This window comes from Condylura cristata, unplaced genomic scaffold, assembly GCF_000260355.1.
Source record: "Condylura cristata isolate star-nosed mole 26May11 unplaced genomic scaffold, ConCri1.0 scaffold00019, whole genome shotgun sequence".
Lineage (NCBI taxonomy): Eukaryota > Metazoa > Chordata > Mammalia > Eulipotyphla > Talpidae > Condylura > Condylura cristata.
This window is the reverse complement of record NW_004567120.1, coordinates 4,936,845-4,943,700: the sequence shown is the minus strand read 5'-3', so window position 1 is coordinate 4,943,700 and position 6,856 is coordinate 4,936,845. Positions and strand designations below refer to the sequence as shown.

Genomic DNA, 6,856 nt, shown 5'->3' with positions numbered 1-6,856 from the left:
TACTACAGTTCTGTATGAATAAATAAATAAATCTTTTTTTTAAAGGTTTGTTTGAATTTAACAAAAATAAATGATTGAGATCGACATGTGAAGCAGAATTTGTATGTGTGGGTTAGCCAAGATTTTATTTTAAAACTACTAGGTAAAGTAGTGGAATATTTCATGGGGACTACAACCAAGATGAGAAAGCATACAGCATACATTATACAAAAATAAATAATGATGTACAAAAAGCATAAAAGAAAAACAAAAAAAAAATTAAAAGCCTCTGCTCTGAGAAAAAAAGCAAGGAGGTAAACTAATAATAAAAAATAATCTCTTCTCTGAATGTCTTTGAAAAAGGAAACTTCACTGATGTCTGAAATAGCTCAATATTGTGAATAGCTTGTTTTAAATCATATTGACTTAATTGAATGTTTAGAATATATTTTGACATGGGCTACTAGAAATTTAACAGCTTGGAAGTTCAACATGCTGAATGGATTCCTGTTTTCATATTCAAAGGTATTCTTAGTTTCACTTTTGTTTATTCTATGTTATAAATTATAAATATAAAAATTATAAATATATGTCATATATACATATTGATTTGGTACACAGGTGATACTAATCTATATGTTGACATAAAGAGTAAACTGAATGATAGAACACAGAAGACAATGGAATATTTTTAATTTATGAAAAAAGAGCCTGCAAATTTAATATATAACTGAAAATATTCTTTAAAAATGAATATAATAAAGGCATGCTTACAAAAATCAAAAAATAATTGCGAATTTCATTGCCAGCAGGAAGCAATAAATGAAATACTAGTGTGAATTCTTTAAGTAGAAAGAAATTACCCAAGGTGATGAGCAGAATAAAGAGCATCATAAAGAGCATCTATGTGAATACAGAACATATTTGTTAATTAATTACAAATATAATGATGGTATTAGAGTTAGAAATAGATGAAAATAAAATTTATGTTAATATTTATGGCAAAGGATCATGGAATATATAAAGTGTTTGTTTGTATTGCATGTGAAGCAGTAAAATATTAATATATGCTAAATATTAGTAAATTAAAAATTAATATTGTAATCTTAATATAAACAGAATAATAAAAATAATATACAACTAACTGGAGTACAAAAAGATATGTGATAAAATATTTGCTTGATACAAAAGAAGGCAAAAAAGAACTAAAGAAAAACATGGACCAAAAATGAGATATTAGAATTAAACTTAAACATATTTAAACGTTAAAAGTGAATAGACTAAAGGAAGGGGCGTGCATGGGTGATGGACCAGCAGTACACAGAGACCTGGAAGTTTTGGAGGTTAGCATAAATCAGCCTGCGCACACCACTAAAGTTTTTGAAGCACAGCATGATTTTGCAGGTTTGACTTGGCTCTCAATCCCCAATGTTCCATTAGGAGCACCCCAAAAATCATGCCTGCCAGCACAAATGACACTAAGGTTATACAAAAACAACAAATTTGAAAGCAAAAAATAGGGGAAAATGAAATATACAAATGGCCAAGAAAGCTCTTAGAGAACAGCACACCACAAAAATAAAATTCTGCCCCAGAATCCAACACTGATGTGGACGAAATAATTTGTCTGCCTGACAGATAAAGACATTAGGATGATCATCATAATAATAAAGCCATACATATGAAGAAAAGGAAAAGAATGATATGAGAATTATAATCATGAACTGGTGAATGAGAATGAATCTTCAAATAAGAAAAAAAATAATTAAAGGGTGTTAAAAAACACAAAAACAGAATAAATGAAATGGAAGAACATATCAGTATTGTCAAAGATAGATATATAAAGTTTCAAAAAAAAAGGAAAGAAGAACAAAAGGGAAAAAATGAAGAAACATATTGAACTATCTGACACCATGGGAAAGGAAATATAAGAGTTTTAGGAATCCCAGATGGTGAAGAAGGACACAAAGGACCTGAAATATATTCAAGGTGATAAGTTCCCAAGCATGAAAAAAGAGATGAAAGCAGATAAAGGAAGCTAAAAGAACACCAGATTACCACAATGAAAGAAAAAGAAAAACTATAGTAAGACACATAACAGTAAAGCTTCCTACAATCCAAGATAATGTAAAAATAATAAATCTGATAAAGAGGAAGAAAGAGATAACCTATAATAGAAAACCAAACAAGATGACATCTCACTTCTCTGAATAAATACTACAGGAGAAAAAGAGAATGTCTACTCAAAAAATTCCAGGAGAAACAATGTCAGGTAAGAATAATTTATCCTGCAAAATTCTCCTATATGATAGAAAAAATATGAAACTTCTCAGACAAGCAAAATGTTTAGAATCACTACTACATACTCTAAACATCTTATAAGAAACTTAAAAATCTAAGCCAAGAGAGGAATGAACAAGAGGAACTGAACAAGGCAATGAATAGAAACACAAATCAATGAATAAATTGGCAATTACTGATTTGCATGTATTAATAATGAGCTTATATATCTATATAAATGGATTAGGCATATCAATAAAAAGATAGAGTAGCTGGCTGGATTTAAAAACAGAACCCAATCATCTGCTTTCCCCAGGAAACCTATTTAAGGACCGAAGACAAATATAACTTAAAAGTAAATGACAGTAAAACAATTCTACAAGATAAGACATTGGAGAAAATACATATGTGTTTGGAGAATTCAATGCCCCACTCTCACCAATGGACAGATTGAGAACAAAAAAAACAGATATAAGGCTCTAAACATACAACACATGGACCTACAACACACAACACATGGGCCTTAAAAAAAAAACATACATTTTTCTCAAATGCACATGGGTCATTTTCCAGGGTAGAACATGTACTGGGACACAAGGCAAAGATCAACAAACAAAAGAAGTTTGAAATCATATAAACTATGTTTTCTGACCATAAAAACATCAAACTAGAAATCAACTACAAAAAGAAAGCAAGGACAATTGCCCCCACTCCATTACATGGAGATTGAAGAATATGCTATTGAAAGACCACTGGATTAACAACAAAATCAAAGAATAAATTCAAAAATACATTTGAAAGTTTACAAAGAGAACACAACTTTTCAGAATGTATGTTATACAAAGAAAGTAGCAATAAGAGCAAAGTCTATAGCAATACAAATCCACATCAAGAAGCATGAAAGAACACTCCTCCCCCCCATAAATCCTAATCTCCCATCTCAAAGAACTAGAAAAAGAAGAACAAAAAGACCCAAAAGTGCCAGGCTCACAAAGAAAAAAAAAAAAGAAAACTAAATTAATTAAGTTTATAAATGAAAGGGGAGAAATTACAACAGCCAAAACAGAAATCCTTAGGATAATCAGATTACAATCAATATTAATATGTGAACAAGCTCAAAAATCTAGATGAGATGGGTGAATTACTAGAACTGTACAATCATCCGAAGTTGAATAAAGAAGAAATAGAAAACTTAAACAAAACAATTACAAGTGGTGAAACTAAAACTGTTATAAAAAACCTCCTCCAAAACAAAAGCCCATGTCCAAATGATTTCACAAGAGTTCTATCAAATGTTCAAAAACTCTTTCAAAACTTGAAAAAGAAGGAATACTATTGAATAAATAAATAAATTTTATAAAGCCAACATAACACTAAAACCACAACCAAAGACAACACACACAGAAAAACTACAGACCAATCTCACTAATGATCACAGATGCAAAAATGCTCAACAAAATTCTAGCAAATTGAGTCTAACAATGTATCAAAATGATAATGCACATGACAAGGTAGGATTTACTCCAGAGACACAAGGATGGTTCAACATCTTAAAATCAATTAACGAAATTAATATCATTAACAAAATGAAAACCAAATGATTGAATCAGACACTGAGAAAGCATTTGAAAATATTCAAAATCCATTTATGATGAAGGCTTTCAAAATTCTTGGGATAGAAGGAACATAAGTTTACATAATAAATGTCATATTAGACAAACCAATAGTTAATAATCTAATGGTGAAAAAATGAAGGCCTTCCCTTTCAAGTCTGGAACAAGACAAGGATGTCCACTCTCAATACTGCTTTTCAATATAATACTGTAAAACATAGCTAGAGCAATTAAATATGCAAGTAATCCAAATAGAGAAAAAAACAGCAAAACTATCACTATTTGTAGATGGTATGATAATATATATGTATGTATATATATATATATACATATATATACATATATATAAAGACCTATAAAACTCCACAGAAAAACTAATCAAAACAATAAATCAGTTCAGAAAAGAAGCAGGTTACAAAATCAACACACAAAAATCAATAGTGAAAATGAAAAAAATAAAGAAAACAGCCCCTTTTACAATTGTACCAAAGTGATTAAATACCTGTACATGAACCTAACAAACAAGGTGAAACACCTAAACAAATAAAACTATGAAATATTGCTAATTAAATACAAAAAGACATAAGAAATGTAAAAACATTACCTGCTCATGGATCAGAAGAATACACATCAAAATGGCCATCTAACCCAAAGCAGTTACAGATTTAATGCAATTCAAACAAATGTCTCAATGGCATTCTTCAAAGAATGGGAATAAATATTGCTGAAATTTATATTGAGTCATAAAAATCTTTGAAAATCCAAAGCTCTCCTGAATAAAGGGGGATGATCTGAGACATTCCACAATAAACTATACTATAAATCCATAATATTTTAAACAGAACAGTATGGTAACAAAAATAGACATACAGACCAATAGAATACATTTGAAAACCATGAAATAAAGCCACACACATATGGTCAATTAATATATGACAAAGGATTAAGGAATATACACTAGAGCAAGGATAGTCTCTTCAATAAATGGTGCTGGGAAAACTGGACCATTATATGAAAAGAATGAAACTAGACTATTATGTCATACTATACACAAAATCCACTCAAACTGGATAAAAGACTTGAATGTAAGACCTGAAACCATGATATATATATAAACAAAAACAAAAACAAAAACAAAGCACTCCATTACATCTATCTCAGATACATCTTTGAGGACCCATTCTGAGAAGCAAAGAAAATGAAGGAAAAGACTAATGGCTGGGACTACATTAAACTAAAAAGCTTCCATAGAACAAAAGAGACCAATAACCAAAACAAAATAATGCCCTACATATTGGGAGAAAATATATTCACTCCATATGAGGATAAGTACTGATATCAAAGATGTACAAAGAGATAATACAACTCAACATAAACTAAGCAAACAACCCAATTAAAATATGGGTAGACAAGCTAAAGAGACATATTTAAATAGGAAATGCAAATGGCTAAGGGCATATGAAGCAATGTTCATTATCACTTATAATCAGGGAAATAGAAATCAAAACTACAATGAGATACAACCTCATACAATTGAGAACGGCCCACATTAAAAGAAAACAATGTTGGCAATAACAAATGATGGTGAGGATGTGGAGGAAAAGTCACCCTCTTATACTGCTGGTGGGAATGCAAACTTGTCTTACCACTATGGAAAGCTGTGTGGAGGTTCCTAAAATTATTAAAAATGGACCTACCATTTGAGCAAGCAATTCCACTCCAAGGAATCTACCCAAAGGCATAGAAACATTAATTCAAAAGGAACCCTATACTCTTATGCTTTTTTGCAGCACTATTTATAATAGTGAAGATATAGAAACAAACTAAATGCCAACAAAATAAAAAATAAAAGATAAATGGATCAAGAACAGGTGGCATCATATACATTGTACACAATACCACCCAAATATCATAAATAAATAAACTCATGCCATTCACAGTAACATGGATGGAGCTGGAAGGGATGCTCAGTGAAAAAAGTCAAAAGTAAAAGAAAAATATGGAATGATTTCACCTATAGGAGGAATGTAGGGAAACTAAACAAAGTGCCAAAGGAATAAAAAAAGATCAAACTTACAGGTAAAATATAGATATAAGGTATAAAACAGTTGATGAGGATGGAGAAGGATCAAAACAGGGGAAGGAAAAGCAGAGGGAACTATGGTGATAGCTCATGTATGATGTGCTGGTGAGAGATTTATTGGGATTAAACCTGAAGCAAGATAGAAAATATAGTGTACAAAAATGAACAATGTAAGAAAAAATTAATAAAAATAAATTAAATAAATGGGGTAAGATGAATAAGTTCTAGAGCTCTACTGTATAGCATATCTATAATAATATTGCATTATTTTTTTTAGGACATCAGACCTTATGTTAAATGCTCTTACACACAAAATTGTGTATGGAGTAAACCCATCATAAAGCCATTAGAAAATTTAACAGTGGATTAAAAATCAATATCTGACAACAACATGATTCTTATAACAGATATACTTAAAATACAAAGACACACAATTTACCTTTCTTACTATTGGAGAAGAAACATTACACATACACTAATGACTGGTAAGATCATAAGATATACTAATGTCATACATTGTCAAGTTAAATTAAAAATAATTGTGATATTTTATGATGGCAAAATTGTCAACCTAGTAGGAATACATAACAAACCTAAATATGTAAGCATCCATTGACAGAATGCTAAAATGCATAAAGCAACTTACAGATCAAAAAGTCAAATACATCAGTAGTAATATAGAGAATTTGACTGATAGGATTTTTTTTAATTAACATGCTATTTTGATACTACATAAAAGTAATGTAAATTATTTTTAAGTTCAAGTGACCAAAGATTGGGCCATAAATAAAATCTCAAATTAATAAAAATGTACTGAACACCTAGCATATATTTGATGATCATAATGGAATATATCTGGAAATTTTGAAAAAAAATACTAAAAACACCAAATTATTAAGAA

At 30.0% G+C, this 6,856-nt stretch overlaps 1 protein-coding gene across 1 annotated transcript in view; it reads right to left on the bottom strand.

Moving 5' to 3' along the window:
- The window catches only part of CYLC1 (cylicin, basic protein of sperm head cytoskeleton 1), a 29,316-nt gene that overhangs the window by 17,900 nt on the left and 4,560 nt on the right, over positions 1-6,856 (bottom strand). The window lies entirely within an intron of this gene.